The 14014-nt window shown below is 38.6% G+C and overlaps 1 non-coding gene across 1 annotated transcript; it reads right to left on the minus strand.

The window, feature by feature from the left end:
* Window positions 1-209: 209 nt before the first annotated feature.
* On the minus strand, window positions 210-316 carry LOC139895175 (small nucleolar RNA R71). The gene has a single exon (XR_011775638.1). It is a non-coding gene; the product is annotated as a small nucleolar RNA R71 (small nucleolar RNA).
* Window positions 317-14014: the final 13698 nt, after the last annotated feature.

Here is a 14014-nt window from a genome sequence, read left to right on the forward strand (position 1 = left end):
ATTCTCACCTTGATAAATTCATATCTCTTTCGAACTCCTACAAACAGCCAGGGATAGGATAAGATATAGTCCGGCTATACTTGTTCCCCTATTCTCTCACTCATCATGCTCAAACCTGGTTTGAAGGATTGGAAAAAGATTCCATCACGTCATGGATGGAGATGGCTACTAAATTCCTAACCAAATATTTCCCTCCTTCTAAAAAAACCAAGCTGAAGAATGACATCATTAACTTTAAACAAAGTTATGATGAATCTCTTTACACCGCATGGGAGAGTTTCAAAACCCTGCTGAAGAAATGCCCTAATCACCAACTAGAACGGTCAGCCCAAATCTGTACCTTCTACAATGGTCTTACGGTAAATCATAGGACGACGATCGATGCAACAGCTCAAGGGAATCTGATGAACCAAACCGCAAACGAAGCATGGGAATTGCTCGAGAACATGACGATGCATCATCATGACTGGAATAGTGGTGAAACAACTTCATCATCTGCCCCGCTCTCCGCACTTAACAATCAAACGGAGGCCATCAAATCCCTTACAGATAAGATAGAATCTCTTGCCAAACAACTCGGAGAATTGAAGACGCAACTGCAGTAGGTTAACCAAGCTCAGGCTTGTGTTAATTGTATCAACCCGCAGCCTACTAAAGAATATCAAGTTGAGTACAAAAACTTCGATGGTTCAGTCTGTTACGTTCAATACCCAGCTCGTCCACCAAATCCCGAATTCAATCAACCACCAAGGGTTGATCAATTTCAGCGAAGCAATCAACCTTTTCGCTATTGCTATCCACCTTATCCAGCCCAACAATCTCAATTGACCTACGATCAACCACTTCCACTCACTGGTCTCCCAGTTGAGGAGAATTCCCCTACCACCCAGATTACAAAAGCAGCTAACCCCACTCTCGGAGCTGATGATCAGTTAACTCAGTTCATTCAAGGACAACAACAGCTAAATCAGAGAACGGCAGCCAGACAAGATCAGACAGAGATACTAATGAGAAATTAATTGGCTCTGCTCAAAAGTTTGGAAACGCAGCTCGGACAGTTATCACAACGCCTTGAAACCCGACCGCAGGGAAGATTACCAAGTAATACTATCCAAAATCCCCACATAGAAGAAGCAAAGCAAATGGATTCCGTAATCCCAGAGGAAGAACCACGAAGAAGGTCAACTAGGCTCAAGAACAAATCGACATATACTCAGAAGCTGACCCCTGAAACTCCAGTTCACGTACCTTATCCTGGAAGGCTACAAGAAGAACCATCCAAGCTTGATTCCTTCAAACTTGATGGAAGATTCCTGGACACCATGTCCAAAGTTCCCAACCAGAAGAGATACATCCGAAGGCTTCTTTCTACAAAGGAAAGGATACCAGACTCTAACAAAATTCCACTGAGTGAAGATTGCTCTGCATTACTCAGAAACTCTCTACCACCTAAGATAGGAGATACGGGCCGATTCGTATTCCCGTGTTCAATCTACCAATCTGGAACCATTCATGCGCTAGCAGATTTAGGAGTAAGTATCAACCTAATCCTCTACTCTCTCTACAAGAGATTAGAGTTAGGAGACTTGTCACCAACCAAAATGACAATCCAACTTGCCGATCATACAATTCGATATCCTAAGGGAATAGTTGAGAACGTCTTGGTGAAAGTCGACAAATTCTTGTATCCTACGGATTTCGTAGTAATGGATATTAAGGAAGACCTACACACCCCAATAGTGTTAGGAAGACCTTTCATGAATACGGCTAGGACTGTCATTGATGTGTACAATCAAACCATGATCTTACGATCGTATGGGGAGAGCGTTACCATTAAAAATTGACCGACCAACCGATCTTTCTGGACAGGCAGAGATGTTTGCTATTTCCACCAGACGGATCACTTCCAATGATGAGTCTTCACCACCAGCCGATGATATCGAGATGGGTGTCGAATCACAATCTGTAGATGACCCAGAAATGGAAGAAGAGGATCCCAGCGAAGAAATAGAGGAAGAAGAGGAATCTGAAGAGGAAGAGGAAATGGAAGACGTAAAAGAAACTGCGACAATACATGTTCCAAGCACTGAGCATCATGAAGAAATAATGAGGCTTGAGGCGGGAGATCACAGTTTAATTATTCGCTTCAAGAAGAAGACCGACAAGGCTGAGGTTAAGGATATAGAAATTGATCCTGTAAGTATCAAAGTGGAGAATCAGAATACTGAAGAAACCCGTTCATCAGACGCATCCTCAGAGGAACCAGATACCGATGGTGACGAGGAAGAGCATCATGAAGACATTCTGACTAACTCACACTCTCCAACCGAACCAGATCAAGGGGAGCCGGACTCTTCTTCAGATTGAATTCTGGTTATATCCACACACGCAGACATGATCACCTTCATCAATGATACCGATGATTTTGAAGACATTCTCGAAGCCATCCATAAGGAAACCATTGACTTTTCGCTACGCTTAACAGAACGAATCACGGCTATCAGAGAAGAGCACCACCTCTATCTCTGAAGAGAAGACAATGATGTTGAAATCCTAGAAGAATGCATTCAAGACTTTATCAATTCTCTTCACGGTCACATCTATCACGAAGAAAGGCAACGAGAGCATAATTCAGTAGTTCACACTATTCTCGAAACAAGATTCTGTCGAGATCAGAAGATCATTTACTCTAGGGTTTACAATGCCTTAGCCGGATCTGCACTTCCATTCTCACGAAACCAACGAGCACTACTAACTCTCATCCGGAAGCATATGGATCTTTTCACCGACCGCCCGACTTATCACTCTGATTTGCAAATGATCGAGGATATTCACAGCCTTTTCGCCCTTCTGGATAGAGATAATTTCGAAAGCACACCAGACAGATTAGTGATTTACGTAACAATTGATCACCACGCTGATCTGATTATCAAAGAGTTACAAGACGCTGTTATGGAGGAAGCAAGACAAAATAATCCGTTCTCTTATCTTGAACCAGATCGAGTCATTGCCACCTATGTTACGAAGCAGCTATCACGTATCTTCCACGAGTCCACAGATCCTAGTTTCACATTTAAAGTTGGATGTCGGGAGATATAATCAAAGACGGTGAAATTAATACTCGGATCAAGATTGCTATTCACTTCTTTCTAGCTTCGTCTCTTAACTAATCTGTGCAAAGCTACAGACTTCTACTGTGGAGATCACCATTCTGAAGACTTCGAGATTCTAAAGATACAGTTTCTTACATTATTTGAAGACCTCCGAAATGAGCATCCAGTCAGAGAAATCATCAACACCAGCACTGCTTCTATGATTGACATTCATGGGTCAACCAGCAGGGCTGTGTATCATATTCTCATCGGACTTCAAGACTTATCAAGAGCCGAAACTGCACAATATTTATCTTTCAGAAGATCTTCAAGAGAAGTACCGGATCTGTTACCACTATTGGTCCGACACATTCTCAGGACTTATCCACCAAGACTCACATTCCCTCGAGAAGACCAAGATCACAACCATCAGCGAGGAATGTTTGCTTTTTGAAGCACCACTACGGTCGAGCCAACGACCTTAAACAAAAGCGCTTCTTGGGAGGCAACCCGTGCAATAAAGTAGAGTAGAAGAATAAAGGATGACAAATGAGCCGATAAAGAAGCAAGGGAACCAGTCGCATCTGCTAGGGGTATTTCTTTCTTTTCACTACTAGCTCAAGATTCAAACTATGTCACATCCTAGCTTATCACTAAGTGTGGGATAACACCCAACTAAAACACTAGACAAATACTCCCAAATCTTCAACTAAAACTCCTAAGTGTGGGATACACTAGGAACATTGAGGACAATGTTCGTCTAAGTGTGGGATGTTGGTATCTTTTTATGCTATATTATAATAAACCATTATGAAGATTCCAAGTCCTTAAGCCAAATCTCAAAATTTTTGCAAAAGAAACCCTTTTCGAAAAAGTATTTTTGAAAACCTAAAACATTTGTCAATAAAAATAAGGCTTAAGTAAGGTGGAATTCTTATTAGACTGAAATCTCTAATAGAGCATTGCATGACTAAAGCATTATCAACCTAAATTGATTATGGTAAGGCACCCCAAATAAGACCAACATTCATCTTTAATGCTTCACTATTTTCCGTTGAGAGTGCCGATGTCTGTGCTCAGAATCAGAACTTGCTTTAGATCTACATCTCCAAGCAGCGAAGCGTGATTTGGTTGTAATCAAAATAGCTACCCATTTGTCAAACATAAACCTTCCGCACCTCCACTACTTCTACTCCACCACCACATCCACATCACCTTTACTATTTATTCGAAAAACCCAGAAAATGAGATCCTTTCTGAAAACTCGATGTTATAAACCTCTCAAGTATCATGGCAAAGGTCTTGAAAAAGTTTACCGGCAAAAAGTTTCTCGAGATGAAGTCTCCAAAAAAAAAAAAGGGAGCAGAACTAAAAAAGAGAAATGCCGAAGAGAACTCGACCGAAAATGATTATCAAATAAAAAGTTCAAAAGTTCTTCTCAAAATACTTCAGCACTCCTATAAAGACTACATTACCCTTTTTTATCTCACCCCTCAAAAACAACTTCACTACCACTCCAAAATTCCTTCTCCATCATTGACAAATGACCTATTAAGCTGAGATTACTACCGTTCTCGCATTAGCAGCAAGGATTTGAGTCTTTATCAAGCCTATGACGATGGGTATAGCATGACTGGCTATGAGCGTATTCATTTCTTAGATCTATAGGGAACCCTAAATACTTGAGTGATTTGAATTACCCGTGAAAGCTAGCCTACGTCATGTAACCTCCTCGCATGCTTGCAGAGATAATTTCAATCCTAAGATAGATGACTCTCCTTATCTTTTTGCTCTTATAATAAAAGCAAACCGCTTAGGCTACTCGAAAAAAAACACCGAAAAGATTCTAAAAATGAGAGTTTTCTTGAGGACAAGCAAAGTCTAAGTGTGGGATATTTGATATCGGCTAAAAACTCACGTTTTCACCCCGGTATTAAGGCCCAAAAACAAGAAAGATTCGAACTTTGTTGGCAAAATACCCACTTCGTCGGTTAGAATTGAAGAACAAGTAATTACGAAGGCGGTGCAAAAAGAATCAAGAGAATCGGAACTAAAACGAAGATTCTAGAGCAAAAACGGTGAAAGACAAGAAATCAAGTTACGATCCAGGGAATCAAGGCTGACCAGCAGACCATACGACCTACCATACGGCCTGCCATATGTCCTGCCAGTATGGAAATGGCCTGCCAGATATGTGCCAACAAACGGCCCACCATGCGGGCTGCCAGCCATACGGCCTGCCAAATACGCCTTGCCATACGCCCTGCCATGCGGCCTGCCAGGCGTATGCTGGCAAATTCCAAGTCTATTTAAAGGGTCTTTGTCATTCATTCCAACACACACTTCAATTCACTTCTTTCTCTCTCTTGTACAATATTAGTCATACTCTCAAGGCCTTCGACTCCGTGCGGGAAACCTAGTACCCGAAGAAGAATGCTGAAGATTGTATTAGGAGCTGTCTAGAGTCTTGAAGTTGTCACTTTTGTATTTGGAACTCGTTTAATCTACTGGTACTCTATCCTTTATCTTATATAATGTTTTATGATATTGTTGCCACGATTAGCGAGTAGTTATCTTTAGTGTATGCTATGATGTAAGCAGTTATAATGCCGAAATAATATTATGGTTTGTGTATGCTGTCGAAATGCTTCCCGATTATGCTTTAAACTCAATCGCTTTTCCAACTAATAGAACGTAGTTATAGGCACTGTTATTGGGAAGTCGTGAACCCCGATTCAGAGTACACTATCTGTGTCACCCCTTGGTAAGAGAAGTCTATCAGATACAACGTAAGATCGACTGAGGCACACCGGTTGTAGTAAGTCTATCAAGCTTTGGATTCCGACTGAGGACTCTTTCGTAGTGAAACATCTAACTAGACCCCTACTACATTGTCGGTCCCAGACCATGCTGGTGTAGTCACCAAGCATATAAACTTCGTACGTGCATGTTGAAGCACAGCGGTTGTTGTAAGCTATACCTCTGCTAAGTAAGGCCATGGAACACAGTTAGTGTTGACCAGTACACTGCACCATAATGCGGTCACAAGCATTGCACCCTGCTTGAGGGATTCTTAGTTAATTAAGGAACTGTTTGTTTAGACACATAAAGGATTGGACAGTTAGGATAACCGAACGTGTTCATGGAAGTCATCTTGACTTGGCCATGGTGTTCTTTATGTTTGAACTCTTTTTAAGGGCCTAACTATCTTTTACCAATCATTAACGAAAGCATTGAAACACATCACGTCTCTCGGATATGGTAAACCAAGTATTCTATTACGCTTAAGAAAGTTTAGACCATTTTGGAATGTTAATACGTCACTCAACCGAGTCGCTCAATTGGATGAGCCGTCTGAACGTGTATGCCTGTAGTCAAATTGCACGGGCGTTGGGGGTAAGGGACGTTGCTGTCTATTTAGAATCTTCAAGCCTAATGCAGTACCTAGTGACATGTCTTATGACAGGGGCGTTTAGTGAAATGTCCCGTTCTTATTGATTAAAAACGTTCCATATTAATTGATTTCGTTGCGAGGTTTTGACCTCTATATGAGACGTTTTTCAAAGACTGCATTCATTTTTAAACAAACCATAACCTTTATTTCATCAATAAAGGTTTAAAAAGCTTTACGTAGATTATCAAATAATGATAATCTAAAATATCCTGTTTACACACGACCATTACATAATGGTTTACAATACAAATATGTTACAACAAAATAAGTTTCTTGAATGCAGTTTTTACACAATATCATACAAGCATGGACTCCAAATCTTGTCCTTATTTAAGTATGCGACAGCGGAAGCTCTTAATAATCACCTGAGAATAAACATGCTTAAAACGTCAACAAAAATGTTGGTGAGTTATAGGTTTAACCTATATATATCAAATCGTAACAATAGACCACAAGATTTCATATTTCAATACACATCCCATACATAGAGATAAAAATCATTCATATGGTGAACACCTGGTAACCGACAATAACAAGATGCATATATAAGAATATCCCCATCATTCCGGGACACCCTTCGGATATGATATAAATTTCGAAGTACTAAAGCATCCGGTACTTTGGATGGGGTTTATTAGGCCCAATAGATCTATCTTTAGGATTCGCGTCAATTAGGGTGTCTGTTCCCTAATTCTTAGATTACCAGACTTAATAAAAAGGGGCATATTCGATTTCGATAATTCAACCATAGAATGTAGTTTCACGTACTTGTGTCTATTTTGTAAATCATTTATAAAACCTGCATGTATTCTCATCCCAAAAATATTAGATTTTAAAAGTGGGACTATAACTCACTTTCACAGATTTTTACTTCGTCGGGAAGTAAGACTTGGCCACTGGTTGATTCACGAACCTATAACAATATATACATATATATCAAAGTATGTTCAAAATATATTTACAACACTTTTAATATATTTTGATGTTTTAAGTTTATTAAGTCAGCTGTCCTCGTTAGTAACCTATAACTAGTTGTCCACAGTTAGATGTACAGAAATAAATCGATAAATATTATCTTGAATCAATCCACGACCCAGTGTATACGTATCTCAGTATTGATCACAACTCAAACTATATATATTTTGGAATCAACCTCAACCCTGTATAGCTAACTCCAACATTCACATATAGAGTGTCTATGGTTGTTCCGAAATATATATAGATGTGTCGACATGATAGGTCGAAACATTGTATACGTGTCTATGGTATCTCAAGATTACATAATATATAATACAAGTTGATTAAGTTATGGTTGGAATAGATTTGTTACCAATTTTCACGTAGCTAAAATGAGAAAAATTATCCAATCTTGTTTTACCCATAACTTCTTCATTTTAAATCCGTTTTGAGTGAATCAAATTGCTATGGTTTCATATTGAACTCTATTTTATGAATCTAAACAAAAAAAGTATAGGTTTCTAGTCGGAAAAATAAGTTACAAGTCGTTTTTGTAAAGGTAGTCATTTCAGTCGAAAGAACGACGTCTAGATGACCATTTTAGAAAACATATTTCCACTTTGAGTTTAACCATAATTTTTGGATATAGTTTCATGTTCATAATAAAAATCATTTTCTCAGAATAACAACTTTTAAATCAAAGTTTATCATAGTTTTTAATTAACTAACCCAAAGCAGCCCGCGGTGTTACTACGACGGCGTAAATCCGGTTTTACGGTGTTTTTCGTGTTTCCAGGTTTTAAATCATTAAGTTAGCATATCATATAGATATAGAACATGTGTTTAGTTGATTTCAAAAGTCAAGTTAGAAGGATTAACTTTTGTTTGCGAACAAGTTTAGAATTAACTAAACTATGTTCTAGTGATTACAAGTTTAAACCTTCGAATAAGATAGCTTTATATGTATGAATCGAATGATGTTATGAACATCATTACTACCTTAAGTTCCTTGGATGAACCTACTGGAAAAGAGAAAAATGGATCTAGCTTCAATGGATCCTTGGATGGCTCAAAGTTCTTGAAGCAAAATCATGACACGAAAACAAGTTCAAGTAAGATCATCACTTGAAATAAGATTGTTATAGTTATAGAAATTGAACCAAAGTTTGAATATGATTATTACCTTGTATTAGAATGATAACCTACTGTAAGAAACAAAGATTTCTTGAGGTTGGATGATCACCTTACAAGATTGGAAGTGAGCTAGCAAACTTGAAAGTATTCTTGATTTTATGAAACTAGAACTTTTGGAATTTATGAAGAACACTTAGAACTTGAAGATAGAACTTGAGAGAGTTCAATTAGATGAAGAAAATTGAAGAATGAAAGTGTTTGTAGGTGTTTTTGGTCGTTGGTGTATGGATTAGATATAAAGGATATGTAATTTTGTTTTCATGTAAATAAGTCATGAATGATTACTCATATTTTTGTAATCTTATGAGATATTTCATGCTAGTTGCCAAATGATGGTTCCCACATGTGTTAGGTGACTCACATGGGCTGCTAAGAGCTGATCATTGGAGTGTATATACCAATAGTACATACATCTAAAAGCTGTGTATTGTACGAGTACGAATACGGGTGCATACGAGTAGAATTGTTGATGAAACTGAACGAGAATGTAATTGTAAGCATTTTTGTTAAGTAGAAGTATTTTGATAAGTGTATTGAAGTCTTTCAAAAGTGTATAAATACATATTAAAACACTACATGTATATACATTTTAACTGAGTCGTTAAGTCATCGTTAGTCGTTACATGTAAGTGTTGTTTTGAAACCTTTAGGTTAACGATCTTGTTAAATGTTGTTAACCCAATGTTTATAATATCAAAAGATATTTTAAATTATTATATTATCATGATATTATGATGTACGAATATCTCTTAATATGATATATATACATTAAATGTCGTTACAACGATAAACGTTACATATATGTCTCGTTTCAAAATCATTAAGTTAGTAGTCTTGTTTTTACATATGTAGTTCATTGTTAATATAATTAATGATATGTTTACTTATCATAATATCATGTTAACTATATATATAACCATATATATGTCATCATATAGTTTTTTTACAAGTTTTAACGTTCGTGAATCACCGGTCAACTTGGGTGGTCAATTGTCTATATGAAACCTATTTCAATTAATCAAGTCTTAACAAGTTTGATTGCTTAAAATGTTGGAAACATTTAATCATGTAAACATCAATCTCAATTAATATATATAAACATGGAAAAGTTCGGGTCACTACAGTACCTACCCGTTAAATAAATTTCGTCCCGAAATTTTAAGCTGTTGAAGGTGTTGACGAATCTTCTGGAAATAGATGCGGGTATTTATTCTTCATCTGATCTTCACGCTCCCAGGTGAACTCGGGTCCTCTACGAGCATTCCATCGAACCTTAACAATTGGTATCTTGTTTTGCTTAAGTCTTTTAACCTCACGATCCATTATTTCGACGGGTTCTTCGATGAATTGGAGTTTTTCGTTGATTTGGATTTCATCTAACGGAATAGTGAGATCTTCTTTAGCAAAACATTTCTTCAAATTCGAGACGTGGAAAGTGTTATGTACAGCCGCGAGTTGTTGAGGTAACTCAAGTCGGTAAGCTACTGGTCCGACACGATCAATAATCTTGAATGGTCCAATATACCTTGGATTTAATTTCCCTCGTTTACCAAATCGAACAACGCCTTTCCAAGGTGAAACTTTAAGCATGACCATCTCTCCAATTTCAAATTCTATATCTTTTCTTTTAATGTCAGCGTAGCTCTTTTGTCGACTTTGGGCGGTTTTCAACCGTTGTTGAATTTGGATGATCTTCTCGGTAGTTTCTTGTATAATCTCCGGACCCGTAATCTGTCTATCCCCCACCTCACTCCAACAAATCAGAGACCTGCACTTTCTACCATAAAGTGCTTCAAACGGCGCCATCTCAATGCTTGAATGGTAGCTGTTGTTGTAGGAAAATTCTGCTAACGGTAGATGTCGATCCCAACTGTTTCCGAAATCAATAACACATGCTCGTAGCATGTCTTCAAGCGTTTGTATCGTCCTTTCGCTCTGCCCATCAGTTTGTGGATGATAGGCAGTACTCATGTCTAGACGAGTTCCTAATGCTTGCTGTAATGTCTGCCAGAATCTTGAAATAAATCTGCCATCCCTATCAGAGATAATAGAGATTGGTATTCCATGTCTGGAGACGACTTCCTTCAAATACAATCGTGCTAACTTCTCCATCTTGTCATCTTCTCTTATTGGTAGGAAGTGTGCTGATTTGGTGAGACGATCAACTATTACCCAAATAGTATCAAAACCACTTGCAGTCCTTGGCAATTTAGTGATGAAATCCATGGTAATGTTTTCCCATTTCCATTCCGGGATTTCGGGTTGTTGAAGTAGACCTGATGGTTTCTGATGCTCAGCTTTGACCTTAGAACACGTCAAACATTCTCCTACGTATTTAGCAACATCGGCTTTCATACCCGGCCACCAAAAATGTTTCTTGAGATCCTTGTACATCTTCCCCGTTCCAGGATGTATTGAGTATCTGGTTTTATGAGCTTCTCTAAGTACCATTTCTCTCATATCTCCAAATTTTGGTACCCAAATCCTTTCAGCCCTATACCGGGTTCCGTCTTCCCGAATATTAAGATGCTTCTCCGATCCTTTGGGTATTTCATCCTTTAAATTTCCCTCTTTTAAAACTCCTTGTTGCGCCTCCTTTATTTGAGTAGTAATGTTATTATGAATCATTATATTCATAGATTTTACTCGAATGGGTTCTCTATCCTTCCTGCTCAAGGCATCGGCTACCACATTTGCCTTCCCCGGGTGGTAACGAATCTCAAAATCGTAATCATTCAATAATTCAATCCACCTACGCTGCCTCATATTCAGTTGTTTCTGATTAAATATGTGTTGAAGACTTTTGTGGTCGGTATATATAATACTTTTGACCCCATATAAGTAGTGCCTCCAAGTCTTTAATGCAAAAACAACCGCGCCTAATTCCAAATCATGCGTCGTATAATTTTGTTCGTGAATCTTCAATTGTCTAGACGCATAAGCAATCACCTTCGTTCGTTGCATTAATACACAACCGAGACCTTGCTTTGATGCGTCACAATAAATCACAAAATCATCATTCCCTTCAGGCAATGACAATATAGGTGCCGTAGTTAGCTTTTTCTTCAATAACTGAAACGCTTTCTCTTGTTCATCATTCCATTCAAATTTCTTCCCTTTATGCGTTAATGCAGTCAAGGGTTTTGCTATTCTGGAAAAGTCTTGGATGAACCTTCTGTAGTAACCAGCTAGTCCTAAAAACTGGCGTATGTGTTTCGGAGTTTTCGGGGTTTCCCACTTTTCAACAGTTTCTATCTTTGCCGGATCCACCTTAATACCTTCTTTGTTCACTATGTGACCGAGGAATTGAACTTCTTCCAACCAAAATGCACACTTTGAAAACTTAGCGTACAATTCTTCCTTCCTCAATACTTCTAACACCTTTCTCAAATGTTCACCGTGTTCTTGGTCATTCTTTGAGTAAATAAGTATGTCATCAATGAAAACAATGACAAACTTGTCAAGGTATGGTCCACACACTCGGTTCATAAGGTCCATGAACACAGCTGGTGCATTAGTTAAACCAAACGGCATGACCATAAACTCGTAATGACCGTAACGTGTTCTGAAAGCAGTCTTTGGAATATCATCTTCTTTCACCCGCATTTGATGATACCCGGAACGTAAGTCAATCTTTGAATAAACAGACGAGCCTTGTAGTTGATCAAATAAGTCGTCGATTCTCGGTAGTGGGTAGCGGTTCTTGATGGTAAGTTTGTTCAACTCTCGGTAGTCGATACACAACCTGAATGTACCATCTTTCTTCTTGACAAACAAAACAGGAGCTCCCCACGGTGATGTGCTTGGTCGAATGAAACCACGCTCTAAAAGTTCTTGTAATTGGCTTTGTAGTTCTTTCATCTCGCTGGGTGCGAGTCTGTAAGGAGCACGAGCTATTGGTGCAGCTCCTGGTACAAGATCTATTTGAAATTCAACGGATCGATGTGGGGGTAATCCCGGTAATTCTTTCGGAAATACATCGGGAAATTCTTTTGCAATGGGAACATCATTGATGCTCTTTTCTTCAGTTTGTACTTTCTCGACGTGTGCTAGAACAGCATAGCAACCTTTTCTTATTAGTTTTTGTGCCTTCAAATTACTAATAAGATGTAGCTTCGTGTTGCCCTTTTCTCCGTACACCATTAAGGGTTTTCCTTTTTCTCGTATAATGCGAATTGCATTTTTGTAACAAACGATCTCCGCTTTCACTTCTTTCAACCAGTCCATACCGATTATCACATCAAAACTCCCTAACTCTACTGGTATCAAATCAATCTTAAATGTTTCGCTAACCAGTTTAATTTCTCGATTCCGACATATATTATCTGCTGAAATTAATTTACCATTTGCTAATTCGAGTAAAAATTTACTATCCAAAGGCGTCAATGGACAACTTAATTTAGCACAAAAATCTCTACTCATATAGCTTCTATCCGCACCCGAATCAAATAAAATGTAAGCAGATTTATTGTCAATAAGAAACGTACCCGTAACAAGCTCCGGGTCTTCCTGTGCCTCTACCGCATTAATATTGAAAACTCTTCCACGGCCTTGTCCATTCGTGTTCTCCTGGTTCGGGCAATTTCTAATAATGTGGCCTGGTTTTCCACATTTATAACAAACTACATTGGCATAACTTGCTCCGACACTACTTGCTCCGCCATTACTCGTTCCGACACCATTTGTTCCTTTCGTTCTATTAACCCCTGGTCCGTAGACCTCACACTTCGCCGCGCTATGACCATTTCTTTTACACTTGTTGCAAAATTTGGTGCAGAACCCCGAGTGATTCTTTTCACACCTTTGGCATAGTTGCTTCTGATTGTTGTTGTTGTTGTTGCGGTTATTATTGTTGTTGGGATGATTGTTGTAGTTGCTGTTGTTGTTGTTGTTGTTGTTGTTGTTGTTGTTGGGCCGTTTGTTGTAGTTGCGATTGATGTTGCGATTGTTGGGATAATTGTTGCGATTATTGTTGTTATTGCTGTTGTTGTTGTATTGGTGATTCTTATCACCGTTTTCCTCCCACTTTCTTTTGACTTGCTTCACATTGGCCTCTTCAGCAGTCTGTTCTTTAATTCTTTCTTCAATCTGGTTCACTAGTTTGTGAGCCATTCTACATGCCTGTTGTATGGAGGCGGGCTCGTGTGAACTTATATCTTCTTGGATTCTTTCCGGTAATCCTTTCACAAACGCGTCGATCTTCTCTTCCTCATCTTCGAATGCTCCCGGACACAATAGGCACAATTCTGTGAATCGTCTTTCGTACGTGGTAATATCAAATCCTTGGGTTCGTAACCCTCTAAGTTCTGTCTTGAGC

The sequence above is a fragment of the Rutidosis leptorrhynchoides genome, chromosome 2, assembly GCF_046630445.1.
Source record: "Rutidosis leptorrhynchoides isolate AG116_Rl617_1_P2 chromosome 2, CSIRO_AGI_Rlap_v1, whole genome shotgun sequence".
In the NCBI taxonomy this organism is placed as follows: domain Eukaryota; kingdom Viridiplantae; phylum Streptophyta; class Magnoliopsida; order Asterales; family Asteraceae; genus Rutidosis; species Rutidosis leptorrhynchoides.